The sequence below is a fragment of the Phragmites australis genome, chromosome 4 (assembly GCF_958298935.1).
Source record: "Phragmites australis chromosome 4, lpPhrAust1.1, whole genome shotgun sequence".
Lineage (NCBI taxonomy): Eukaryota > Viridiplantae > Streptophyta > Magnoliopsida > Poales > Poaceae > Phragmites > Phragmites australis.
The window spans coordinates 22930174-22944150 of NC_084924.1; the positions used below are offsets into that span (position 1 = coordinate 22930174).

Consider the following 13977-nt stretch of genomic DNA (forward strand, 5'->3'; position numbering starts at 1 on the left):
ACGACGGCCCATGCATGAAGAGAGAAAGGAGAGTAGAGGGTAGGCTGGTTGGAAGGGAAAAGATGGAGAGAGGAGAAAGATGGGTTTTGGGCCGGGAAAGAGATTTGGACCCGAAAGAGATATGAAGGATTTTTTTCTTTTTCCTATTTTCTTGTTATTAATTAATCAAAAACTTTCAACAGAAAGCAAACAAAGCCAACAATACACTAGCAAACATTTAGCAAAAAATTTTAGGAAATTTATTATCAAATTTTTTATATGGTTTACTTTATTTAATTTTCTTTGCATTAATTAATTCTTAGGGTGTCTAGATTTGGGCTGTTACAACTACATGTGAATTCTCATGCAAATCCGTTATATCATGCCAACTTAGCGTGAAATGAGGCAATCAAATATTGAACACAATGAACCGAACTTAATATCTTAGCGATTCGGGTGAGCCTAAATCCGACGCAATTAGTGGTCGCATGTCAGTGGTGTCCAAAATATTTGTATGCTTCCCCTTGTGGCCTTGTCTCAAAATACTTGGACCGAACAAACCAAGCGCGGCCTTAGGGTATTTGGAGCAAACACCTTTATTTTCTATAAATATAGTGATATGAATGAGTACAACATTGAGTTTTCGCTAAAAAAACTGATCTTGGAGTATCTGACATACTCGTTAGAAATAAAATGACCGCCTATATTCAAGCACATATACGCGGAACGCTTAAGGCGTCCACTGCCCAAACCAAGCCAGCATTGGCGTCGAGCCGGAGGTTAGGCTGCACGACGGTAGACCTTGCCACTCGAGCAAAGCTCATTCTCCAGCATTGAGTTTTTAGCAACGCGGCAAATAAGCATCTAGGTTTTCTTTCTCTTCCCAGCACACTCGGCTACTGTTTACTGTGTGCAGTTTTTTTTTTTTTTAATTTCATCGTTGTTCATTCCAGCGTCTACCCCATGTTTTCCCTTTCTTTCATCGTAGTTTTGTTCGTGGCAGGCCGAGTCCACCTCCACCTCTCGTCGAAAGGGAAGGAAAACGAGGGCGGAAAAACAAGGTATCCTCTCCCATCCTCTCCGTCGCCCAATTTCACATGGCTCTGCGTCTCCACGGCCAATTCGACCTCATCGACGGCGAGAGCCTCCGTTTCTCCCCCTCCAATTCCGGCTCCGGCTCCTCCTCTCAGTTCCTCCTCGCCGCCCCCGCCGACGACGGCTCAATCTGTTGGATCCACCGCTGATCTCACCGTCTGCTCCTGATCCCCGGCAGATTCTCTGTTTCTTCGCTTCTTGGACCGTCCCCCGTCGTCATGGGCAAGAGTTTGCGTTGTTCCATCCATTTCTTGGGTTTTCTTGGTTAGTTCTTTGTTGTTTGATTGGTAACTTAATATTGTGCAAAACTTGGTGCGGTTTGTTCAGGTAAGAGGAGCAAGGGTGGTCGAGGTGGTGGTGGTGATGATGTGGAGGATCAGTCTGACGGCGGCAGAGACGCCGACAGCGTGAGCTCTACGTCGACCGTTCTGTCCGACATCCAGCTCGCGCAGGCCACCGAGCATGTCAGCTATCAGGAATTCGTTCTTGACAAGTACATAGACGCTCTGTACGAGAAGAGGTAAATGCCCCTGTTCTTTATCTAGCCCCTTGATGGTTGCTGATGGTTGTTAGCACCCTGTGTTTGTGTATCCATGGTTTGTGACACTAGTTAATTGTTCGAATAGAAATTGCATAACCTTGATGTTCTTAATCATCTCAAAGTGCAGAGTTGTTAACATTCATGATTGCTTAGTTATATATTATGTAGTTTTCATATTGCTGTTGAGTCATGCATTGCCATGCCTGTACAACACTATCTTTATTAAGGTTATCACATCATATAGAGACAATATAAGAGGCATACTCTACAATGCATTTTCTCTTGGCACTAACTCCCATACGTTCCTAACTTGTCTAATTTTTTTTAATCACCTCCTCCCACACTCTTCTTAAAAATGTGTATTAGAGAGAGAAAACAACTTCCGCTACTTTGCAGCTGTTGTATCTTTTTGTCTACGTTGTTGTGCACATGTTTTCTTTTGCACGATAGATGGTTCAATCTCCATTTTCCTCTTTCCTTCACATCAGCAAAAGTCCTAGGTGGTGAGGCTTATAATCAGCTCAGGTGTACCATTCTCGAATAAGCCTTGTACAATTACCCATACCTTACTTTTATACTCTGACAATTGCAACCCATGACTAGTAATATTAGCAATGCTGAAGTGGCTTTATTTTTGTAATCATGAATATTCAAGAATTGGGACCACATTTTGAGTGTATTTTGGAGTTTTTTCAAGAAATGAGTATGCCAAATTTAATGCAAATTTTCAGTTACATAGTTCTTCGCCCTTTAAACAATCATTGATGTTGGTTTGCAAATAGTGGAAGTTGCATATTTACTTGCCCTTTAAACTTGATTCTTGATGCTGGTTCACAAATTGTGGAAATGCATATAAATGCTAATGTATTACTCCCTCTGTTTCCTTTTATATGGCGTGCACACATTTCAAGATTGAACCTTTGAAATTTTTGACAAATAATTAGTTGAACGATATGTAAATTTCTATGGTACGAAAATGGTACCGCTGGATTCGTATTTGAGAGTTCTTTCCTATGATTATGAATTCATTGTTTTGAACATATCCTGTAAGAGAAATTAATGGTCAAAACTCAGTTTCGGAGACCATGCCAAGTCAAGCCACACCTTATTTTTTGGAATGGAGGGAGTAGTTTATATGTTATGCTTAGAATGTTTTAACTGGTAAACTTATTACAACTCCTTTCCATTGTAATAGTCAACTATAACTTTTCTTTGTAGCAACGGATTTAATCGATGAAAATTTGCTTTGTGAGGTTTAGATCGATGACAAATTAGGCATGATTAGTTAATAATTGGATAAGTCAACTTGTGAGTAGGATCCAATAAAAATGTAGTGAAATGGAATTTCACGTTTACTCAATGTTGGCTGCCCTCTGATGTGTATCTTGATATGCCCTTGAAAGTTGATATATACAGAATCAAACTTGTTGTGGCATACAGTTATGTTTGGTCATGTATGTTTGCAAATGCACTTGAGTCTGTATATCTCTGTACCTTATCTACATACTCACTGATGTTGAACCTGCTCTAGTCACTGCCAGATTTATTTCAGAAGGATGAACCAGTATCCATTGACCATTACATCAGTGGTCTTTGGAATAAAGAATTCAAAAAAGGGATAAATGGAGAACATTCGTAAGTTCTATTTGTTGCTTAGCATACAATTTTTTTTTTGTTTCGTCTCATCTGAACACTATTGCATTTTTTTCAATTCTCCACATCCTACATCCACTTAACAAGGTTCTTTTCCTTGAAAAGAATCAAGAGAAGTCGTGCATTCACTTGTATTGTCATCAAAAAGACTTGTCTGTGGCCTTTTTCTTTGCAATATCTGTGTAATGTTGATAAGAAAATTTACCAATTGCTAATGTGGATGATCAAAATAAATAACATTACTAACTTTTTTTACTATAACATACATATCAACTCAAATAGTGATTAGTGCAGAGAATCCACAAGAGAGACAGCATTAGGCGCTCTTGTTGATGCTATTGAAAGTTTTGTGCTGCTTGGTTTAGTGGAAAACAAGTAAGTTAATCATTAGTGATGGTTCCACAGCATTGTATTGAACTAGACCAGTGAACAGATGGGTATTTGTCCACTTAACCTCCAATACAAAATTGCTCTAGTTTTAGAAAAATGTAGTGTCTAGTGAGCTTGCATATGCATGTGTGAGTGGACAATATCAATTTTGTTTTTTTAAATGGTATCCTTCTTTTAGTGAACTTTACCTGATAGACTACCATCTGTTTTTTCCCCCTCTTTGAAGATATGCCACACTGTTGAACCAGTTCACCAATCCAATAAAAAAGGGATCTACAAAGGAGGTGTGCCTGGCATGTCGCGCCATTGGTTAGTACTCTTCTTTACCCATAGTCATTTTCTCTGCAGCAGAATGCTATTTTCATATTGTTAATTCTTCGTTTTGTACTTGCAAGGCTTACTGGCAATTACACTTGGTGCTGGAAGTAGATCACACGAAATAATAGTTGAGTCACATCCACAGCTTTTGAGAGTACTCCAAACTTGGCCTGATGCACCAAAGATGATCTCTGTATGGTAATTTTCTCTGCTTTACTGTGGCTTCCAGCAACTTTATTTGCACTTTGGTCTGGTAAAACTAAGCTGAAGGATTGTTGGCACTTGATTGCTTAGCTGTTGTCACCCTTGTTGGGGCAACTGACCTTGCTGAAACCCAGCTATCTTTGAAAGCCATCTGGGATGTGATCCATCCAAATTCAGGATCAAATGTAAGGGCGACTGACCTTCCGCAAGGTTTTTGCTTAACTAGAAAGTATGGCATCCAATTTCTTCTAAATTTAATTACTTTGGGGGTGCTTTACAGATTGGTATTGTCAGAAAACCAAAGCCTCCTTTATTAGCAGCTGCCATATCTGCATGGGCATTTCTTTTAACAACTGTTGGTTCATCTCGGAGAAATACTGATTCTTGGAAAGAGTTAGTGAAGGCTCTCTCAATCACTGGTTTCTTTTATCTGTCAAATTGCTCATGAAGCTATATCTTTATATTCTTCTTCTGCATGTAGGCCAATTACATTTCTCTCCACTCTTCTAGAAGCAGAGGATTGTGCTGTGCGTATTGCTGCTGGTGAAGCATTAGCTCTGTGTTTTGAGTTAAAACTGCTTGATGTTTCCTCAAGTGAAGAGGCTGATGTTGAGAGTGAAACTAGAGAGACCAGTGGTTCTAAGAACCAACTTTTCTTGAATATGCAAGCATTGAAGGCCAAAATATCTGGTCTATATAATCTATCTATGGAGGCGGGGAGCAGAGATGCTGTCAAGAAAAATCTTAATGATAAGAGAGACTTGTTCCAAGGAATCTCTGATTTTATTAAGGTCTTGGTTCGTTTCATTATTTGTTTGTTGAATGCTTCAATTCTTCTGTTTTCTGATAATCTAATGCTCTTTGTCCATAATGGTGAGTGCCCTGAAGAATCACTTCGGATTTCAGGCAAGAATGGCATTTTAAGAGTTACTTCATGGTGTGAATCGATACAGGTGCTCGTTTTCTTGCGTTGATTTCCTGAACTGCTGTGCTTCAAATTTGTATATTTTCTGGGATTTGTTCTTTGCTTAGTTGAACTTTGAGGCGGTTTCTTGGGAGAGGATCCTGAAGCATGCATAGGTTACTACAGGCAGAACCATCCTCATATTGATTTACCTGTGAAATATTATTTTTTAGTATAATAATAAAAAAATAACTTCTCTTTTGTGTACAGGACAATGATTTGCTGCATGATATCTTTGACATCAAAATTGATCGTACTGAAATATGTCAACCACTGAAAAGGTAAGTTTTTCACAGCTTGGATGACCTTGCCTTCTGATTATGATTTGTGGGATACTATTCAGAGGTTAGTTTGGTATGTATATTTGAGAGTTACTGGTGAAATGTACACAAAAGAGAAGTTATCAATCACCAGTTTTGTGGTACATATCACAGTGTACAATTTCTATTAATTGTATTTAAAAAAAGTGTAATTTCTATTAAGTTGGGTTTCTATGGTGACTTTACAATTTACATGGTATGATGCTTGGTGCTCCTTTATAAATATGTAACGCTTGTTTTGCTGTCATTACAACCTATGTGGAACCTGTTTTGTTGTCATGCTGACCTTCGTTGATACTTAATTTGCATGGTCTTGCTTTCATGCTCGATTTACTCCTGGGCGATTTAGTTCAGTACTTAACCTGCTAGTCTGCTACCCGCTTATATTTTTTTAGATAGTCATCTAGACATGGTCTGAATCAAAAAAGGATAATCTTTTCTCATGTAGAAAATCTTTAGATCCGGAGAAGAGAAAGGAAGAGTTCTTGTTACGACTGGAGGTTCGGCGGAGATTACGTAGGTAGTACTGATGCTCGACGGGAGGGCAAGGTATGACTCCTCGCCTACCCGGAGCTATGGTGGAGAACTGGTGCGGAGCACCGAGAGGAAGAGAGGGATAGATTAGGAGATCAATCTGTTGCTTTCCTTTATTCAATCTATTGGCCTCCTTATATCGACTGTCGGCTTACAATTGCTTACTGAAATCCAAACAAACTCAATCTAATGACTAACAACCGAGGTAACTAACTTCGATGACTAACTATCTGGCAAGCGGCGTGATCTTGAACCGGCGCCTGCTCTTGCATCGGGCTAGGGTGCTTGTGGCACCTGCTGTATGCACGGCCCCACATAACATCCCCCCCCCCACCCAACCAACAGCTCGTCCTCGAGCTGAAATTGCGGGTAGCGCTGTTGGAACTGCTCCAAATCCTCCCAAGAAGCTGTTGATGCTGGCTGGTTGACCCACTGGACGAGGAGTTGGCGCATGCCTCGGCAAAAACACATCTTGAGAGCATGATCCGACATTGGAATGATGGCGCTAAGGTGGAGCGATGGCAAAGTAGGCAGTGCTGCTAGCGGCGAGTCGACAAATTTGCTTATCGGTGGACGCATCAGGGATTCCCGCCGGCGATCGATGGCGCAGGCGCAGCTAGACCCACTCGGCCGTCACAAAAGAGATGTCGCGGTGACAGCGATCGTAGTGGTGCTTGGCTAGCTGACGTGCTTGCTCTAAGCGAAAGTGGACATCGGCCAAGAATTCGTCACGCTCCTCCATAGTGCGTGCCACGACGACGACACCCGGAGTGGAGCGATGGCGGGTCGCGGCTGTAGACCACCCAGAACAGCGTGTCCTAGAGCGTCGAATGGTAGGAGGTGTTGTAGGTGTATTTTGCCCACAGCAGCCAGCGCACCCATTTGACGGCCTCCGACTACCCCTCTCATGTAGCGAAGGTACATGGCGATCACCTTGTTGAAAACCTCCAACTGCCCGTCCGATTGATGGTGAAATGCTGAGCTCATGTGGAGCTTGGAGCCCATAGTGTGGAACAGAGGCTGCTAGAACACGAAGGTGAACACCAGGTCCCAGTCAGGGACGATGGAGACCTGCATGCTGTCCAGACGCACAATCTTCGCGAAGAACACCTTGGCGACGGATTCGGCGGTGTACGGGTGCGCCAATGGAATGAAGTGGGCGTATTTGGAGAAGCGATCCACGACCGTGAGGATGACGGACTTGCCGCCCACTCATGGTAGCCCTTCGATGAAGTCAAGTGCGACGTCTGCCCACACCGTTGTCGGTATTGGCAAAAGAAGACACGTCGGACGAAGGTGTTCGGTCTTGTAGCGCTGGCACGTCGCGCACGCCTGCACGAAGTCCTGCACCACCGTCTGCACGTTCAGAGTATGGAAGTCGCGGCGGAACCGATGTAGAGTCTTCTGGACCCCCTCATGGTTGTCATGGACCTCCGCGAGCTCCAATTGGAGCAGCGACGATGTCGGCGGCACATACAGGAGGTGTTGGAATGTGACGAGCTCATCCGTGATGGTCCAAGGTTCACCGAGGGAGCCTGCATCAATCTGGTCATCCTGCGACGTTAGGGTCGGGTCCCCGGTCCCCGCCGCCCGAAAGGCACTGAGCATGTCGAAGCTGGGGCCTGGCAGCGCGTAAGATGAGCCCAGGTTTGCATCACGATGTGACAACGCATCCACGACGACATTCAATTGGCCTGGCTTGTATTCCATTGCAAAATCGAAGCCCAACAGTTTGCTTACCCAGTGGTGCTGAGGGATGGTGGTGAGGCGCTGGTCGAGCAAGAATTTCAAACTGTAATGATCAGTCTTCACCTTGAATTGTCGTCCCCAGAGGTAAGGGTGCCAATGGCTCACAGCCTGCACGAGGCCAATCAGTTCACGCTCGTAGGCTGCCAACGCTTGGTGACAGGGTGCCATCGACCGACTGAAGAACGCTATGGGCCCTGAGCCTTGGTGGACTACTGCGTCGAATCCCGTTCTGAAGGCGTCGCATTTGACGGTAAATAGCAGCTCGAAGTTGGGAAGGTAGAGGGTCGATGCCATGGTGAGCGCACTCTTCAGTGCGCGGAACGCCGCATTTGCCTCCGTGCTCCAAGCGAAGCTCTCCTTTTGCAGCACTTCGTCAATGGCGCCGCGACTGTACCAAAGTTGCGGATGAACTTCCAGTAGTAACCTGCCAAGTGGAGCGCGGTGTGGGCCAGTCCACCACTGCCTTGACCTTGGTGGTGTCCATGGCGACACCGACCGCTTAGACCACGTGTAAGAGGTACGCCAACATTGCCTCCCTGAATGAGAATTTAAATCGCTTGATGAGGAGCTAGTGGGCACGCGAGACCTGAAGGATGGCGCGTAGGTGCTGAAGGTGGGCTGGCCACAATGAGTTGTAGATGAGGATGTCGTCGAAGAAGATGAGGATGAAGCGGTAGAGGAACGGGCGCAGGACATCGTTCATCAGCGCTTGGAAGGTTGCTGGCACTTGATCAACCCGAAGGGCATGACCAAGAACTCATACATATTGCTGTGGGTGCGGAGCACGGTCTTCGCCACATCTTTCGGATGCATGCACACTTGATGGTACCCAGATCTCAGGTCAAGCTTGGTGAAGAGGGTGGTGCCATGGAGCTCGTCGAGCAGTTCATCGACGACTAGAATGGGGAATTTGTCATTGATGGTGCAGTCGTTAAGAGCGCAATAGTCCACGCAAAAGCGCCATGTGCCTTCGGCCTTCTTCACTAACAGGACTAGCTAGGAGATCAGCGATGAGCTGCGGCGGATGAGGCCTTGTTCTTCCATTGCGTGGCACTGGCGCTCCAGCATATCCTTGTGGCGCGTGGGGTACCAGTACGGTCGCAAAGTAATCGGTGCTGTTCCTAGAAGCAGATGGATTCAGTGATCCTAGGAACACGACGACAGCATCCCTCGTGGCTCGACGAACACGTCCGAGAACTCGACGAGAAGGAGGACGAGCAAGTTCCGGCCGACTGTAGGGATCGGTGATGTCGTAAGGAGGATGAATTAGGACACTTAAAACTAATTGGTTCCAAAAACTTTGCAAGATAAACTTATATCAATTTTTATCTAAATGTGCTCTATACTCCTTTTAGCACTAATCACTTCCTAATCATGTGCTTAAATACCTTAGATGATCACTTTTAACACTTTTGTGGCTTGGATGTCTTCACTATTGTCTATGAGCTTCCTTTGGACTCCAGCACATTCACATGACCGAGTGGAGTGGTATTAATATCCTCAACCTCATGGACTAGTTGTTGCCCCAACGACTCAATTTTACTGTATACACCGGGTGATCCGGTGTAAACAATATTATACTCATCGGACCATCCAGCGTATACATCTTTCAAAAACTAGCAGTTGGATCTCCACTAAAACCCACTGTGAACACTAAATGTTCCGTCGTGTTCACAAGCTCCATCGTCAGACCATCCGATGTGTACACTTAAGCTGACCAAGCCACTTTGTCTCTACATAAAATGCTCCGGTGTATCCATCCGGCGTGTACAACCATGCCAAACTGTCATTGAAGTCTTTTCTGTAAGAAATACTTCGACGTGTAGAACTTTAGAGCACCGGACCATCCAGCTTGTAGCATCTTCAAATCCTTCCGCAGGAAATACTCTGGTGTTCACCTTCTTCATACGCTGAACCTTCCGGCATGTACAAGTGCCATGAGCTGAAACACTCCGACGTGTACCCCACCAATCCTTATCCCAACTTCAGTGGCTTCTTTATGTATTTTATCTATGAGACCTACTAAAGTATATACTTGACAAATATGTTAGTCATATTGACTATGTTATCATTAATCATCAAAATCACATACATACCCTAAATATGGTTGCTACAATCTCCCTAAGGGTATGTTTACTACACTGACACATACTTGCAGGTACGAACTCGCTTGCCCCGCCACACCTTGCCAAGTGACACGGCGACTTCGGTTCACACGTGAAAGTGCTTCGAAAGGTGTCAGCAGGTGCGCGGAGCCGGGTCCTGGTAACAGAAGGACATCGCCAACCTCCTGAAATCCCAAAGGATTGGTCCAAGGGTTGCTAGCCATTGTGTGCAAAGGAAGACGTCGTAGCCGCCTAACGGAAGGATGAAGAAGTCCGTCGTGAATTGTTTCCTTGGCGATGGAGAAGGTAGCGCGTCCAAACATGCCGGCACACGACATGCGTTCACCATTGGCGACCATGACGTGGAGATTGCTGCGGAGCTGGAACCGGAGGTCTGTGCGGCGCGTCGCGAGTTTAGACAAAGTTGTGCGTGGAACCCGAGTCGAGCATGGCGCTTAGCAGCAAGTCCTCGAGGCGAAGCTGGACTTGCATGGTCTCGCTGGTCTTGACATCGGCTGTGGCGTGCAGGGATATGTGCAGGTCTTCCGCAGCGTCCTCCTAGTCGATGTCGTCCTCCCCATTGGCTATCTCAAGGAGAAATAGGCGTTTGCACTGTTGGTTGTGGCCGCGTGCGTATTTCTCATCGCAGTTGAAACATAGACCTTGGTGGTGGCACACCTCCATCTCCTTCGGCGAGAGAAGATAGATCGTGCGGCCCCCACCGTCATAATGCGTGGTGTCACGGCCCCTGCAATGAAGGATTAAGGCACGTCCCCCTTGGCTTGGGTGGATGTGGAGGAGGCGGCTGGTGACATCGGCAGCAATCTGTGGTGAAGCGACCCACGTGTCGCTTGAAGCATTGCTTGTTTGCGACGTTCGAAGGCTCTTGCGAGGCTCATCGCCATCTCCAAAGACTAGGGGTTCTGCATCTGCACGTCGAAGCTCATCGGCTCTTGTAGGCAGACGATTAAGAGCTGCACCTGCTAGGCCTTGTTTAGGGAATGGGCGCGCGCGAGCAATTCTAGGAAGCGCTCTTGGTAATCGGACACCGATCCTTTCCTGCGACATGCTGCCAACCCTCTGAGTGGATTGGAGTGCAAGGGCGGCCTGTAGCGTAGGTGCAGTAACTCGACGAAACGGCGCCAGGATGGAGTGCCCTCTTCCCGCTCAATCCTCATATACGAAAAATGTGTTGTGTCCTGGAGAATGAACTGCGCCATCTAGGCCTTTTCCTCCTCCGCGATTTGCTAGGTGCGGAAGAACCACTCACACCGGTTGATGAACGGAAGTGAGTCGCCCTTGCCGTCGTATTTGGGAAAGTCCGTCTTATGGAGCGGGTGGTATCGCGTTGTGGTGCACGCACGTCGTCAGCCTAGTGCGGAACGATTTCCCGTTGCTAGCGCTCGAGGCGAGTGATGGCGATGTGGGCGGCCTGTTGCTAGGAGATGTCACTCGGCGTGCCTTCCATGGAGTCAAGTTTGGCTAGCTTGGCGACGATGGTGTCCAAGGTGGCCATGAGCGTGATGGTCGAATCATTGTTCTCCGCCATGACGACGGCGTCGGTGGCAGCGCCAGGAATGCCTGATCCTGATACCAAGGTGTTATGGCTGGTGGTTCAGCAAAGATTGCGCAGGTAGTACTGATGCTCGACGGGAGGGTGAGGTATGACTCCTCGCCTCATTGGAGCTTTGGTGCAGAACTGGTGCAGAGCACCGAGAGGAAGAGACAAGGATAGATTAGGAGATCAATCTGTTGCTTTCTTCATTTAATCTATCGGCCTCCTTATATAGAGTTATAGCTTACAATTGCTAACTGAAATCCAAACAAAATCAATCCAATGGCTAACAACCGAGCTAATGAACTTCGATGACTATTTGGCAAGCAGCGTGATCTTGAATTGGCACCTACTCCTGCATCGGGCTAGGGTGCTTGTGGTGCCTGCTGTATGCATGGCCCCACATAACATCTCTAAAGTTGAATAAAGAACGCCGTCTGGCCCAGGTAAGATAGACTTTTAGGAACACCCTTCGCACTTCGGTTCACCTAGCAAATCCACTTGATTTGCTCTGAACATTTTTTTTTTCAATCTTCTAATTGGAACATATTAATTGACAGGGATAGTATTTTTATTATTCAAATTGAGTGCAATCTCTTGATTGGCAATTAACTTGCATCTTTTCTTGTACCAATTGTTTGCTTTCATCATAGGGTTGGAATCTGAGTATATGCTTCTTTTATCATATTTTATGATGGTAAAGATTATCAATTGTCAAAATTGTATCTTATTGCACTCTGTGCAGGAGAGGAAGCACAATATCTTGAATGAGCAATATGGATAGAACCGTCCCATTTGCTTGTATAGTCGAACTATTACCAGATTGTGAGTGTTGTGTATAAGCCGATATTACCTGTTGATGGGTATTATAGTACAATTTCACACTGAGAAACACTTGTGCAGAGTTATGTTTACAATTGCTCGCTTGAAACATTCAGTTTTATAGAAAGAGTCCTCTGCCCTGTCAAGTTTTCCTGTGCATGCGGAAAGGGGGTTCTTCAGTTTTAAGTCAATATTACAATTCAGTTCGGTTCATTGATGCTCGTATATTGTGGTGTTTGCGAATTATGAATACACAGTTGTTACACTAGCATGTTTTGACTCTGCAAGGTTGCACATGGAGCTTTTGTCGGAGCCAATCAAACGATTCTACTCAGAAATACCTGATTTTGGATTCCAATGCTGTTGAGGCCGTCAGGAAGATGATTTTGGATGGTGGTATGAAACTAAAATATCATTTTGGTGACAAACACCTCCGAAAGGTAAAGATCAAATAAAGCTTTCGTTGGACTAGAGTTAGCGCCAATCCTGAAGAAAGTAGGTAGCGCCTCTTTTTTCATGGAGAATCGAAAGTCCAAATGTGGGCACAGCTGTTCAGGGCTAATGGTGGACCTTTTGAGAAGATTTGTGTCCGTTGGACTGGGAGCAATTCCGTTCTGCAACGCAGATTAGTCTCAGTTCTCACCAAATCCTGTGATTAGGCTGTGGATGTGCTATTTGCCAGCCGATTAAATACAATTTTTTTATACATGATGAATCTTACCCGTTCGATCAAGATCTAACTGCACAGGAGTATCCTTCCACCTTCAGCCTTTGTGTTCTTCCCTCATGCTCTTTTCTCTTTTTCCCTACGCCGTTATGTTCACCCCCGCACCGCTCTTCCGTTTTTGGCAGCACTCTAGTCTGATCTGCAGCTGCCAGGTTGTCAATGTCCCTCCCTTGCCACCGGCATTGCCCGCCGGTTGTCTCACCTCCTCGCCCACCATCCGCCTCTTTTGTTGGGTTAGCATGCCTCTCAAGAACCTTCCTCTAAGCCTAGTAACGATGGAACCCTCCTCGGCCTAACCTGATCGACGAGTACAAAACTACATCAAGTGTAGGAATTGGAGATTTTAGTGTAGCAAAACTGTAAGAACAATTTATGTTCTAATTTTAATGACAATTATTTGTATTATGATCTTAAAAATACATTGAAAAAAGTTAGCCCGGTTGGTTCTAAACATTCTTATTTTTCTATACATAAAGAAATAAAGAAGCCATTGCAATTGTTGGAAATACTAAGCCTACTGAAGGCATGATAATAGAGTTTAAGTTAAAAATATGTCATATAATAGGTGTCTCAATTCAAATTTACATGGTTGGATCGACAGACAGTATATATGTTATTATGGAATATATTCAGATCTATTAGGCGTTCACACAGGGCAGGCTGGGCTGGGCAGTTATGGGCACATGGATTTTTACATGAAATAGAAAACGTGCGTAGGAATGAAGTAGCCTCAACTTTTTTTTTACCACCGAGGAAAGAGTGTTTAATTTTGAGATTTCCGTAGCCTTTGCTTGGACCCTAGCACCCAACTGTCGGGTCGCGAACTCCAATGTGAACAATTCGATCATTTATGAACGGTAAGATATGTTGAATAATTTGTGATATATAGAGCATATATAATATTCCACAAGTATAATTACAAGAATGAAAATTCGAGCTAGCTATACACATGATAAGGAAGGGTAACAGCTGAGTAAGAGCATAACCAAAGCAACCCTCCATGTGTAACATCAATAGCCGA

At 44.9% G+C, this 13977-nt stretch overlaps 1 pseudogene; it reads left to right on the plus strand.

Moving 5' to 3' along the window:
* Positions 1 to 883: 883 nt before the first annotated feature.
* On the plus strand, positions 884 to 12144 carry LOC133915908 (uncharacterized; annotated as a pseudogene).
* The last annotated feature ends 1833 nt before the right edge of the window (positions 12145 to 13977 follow it).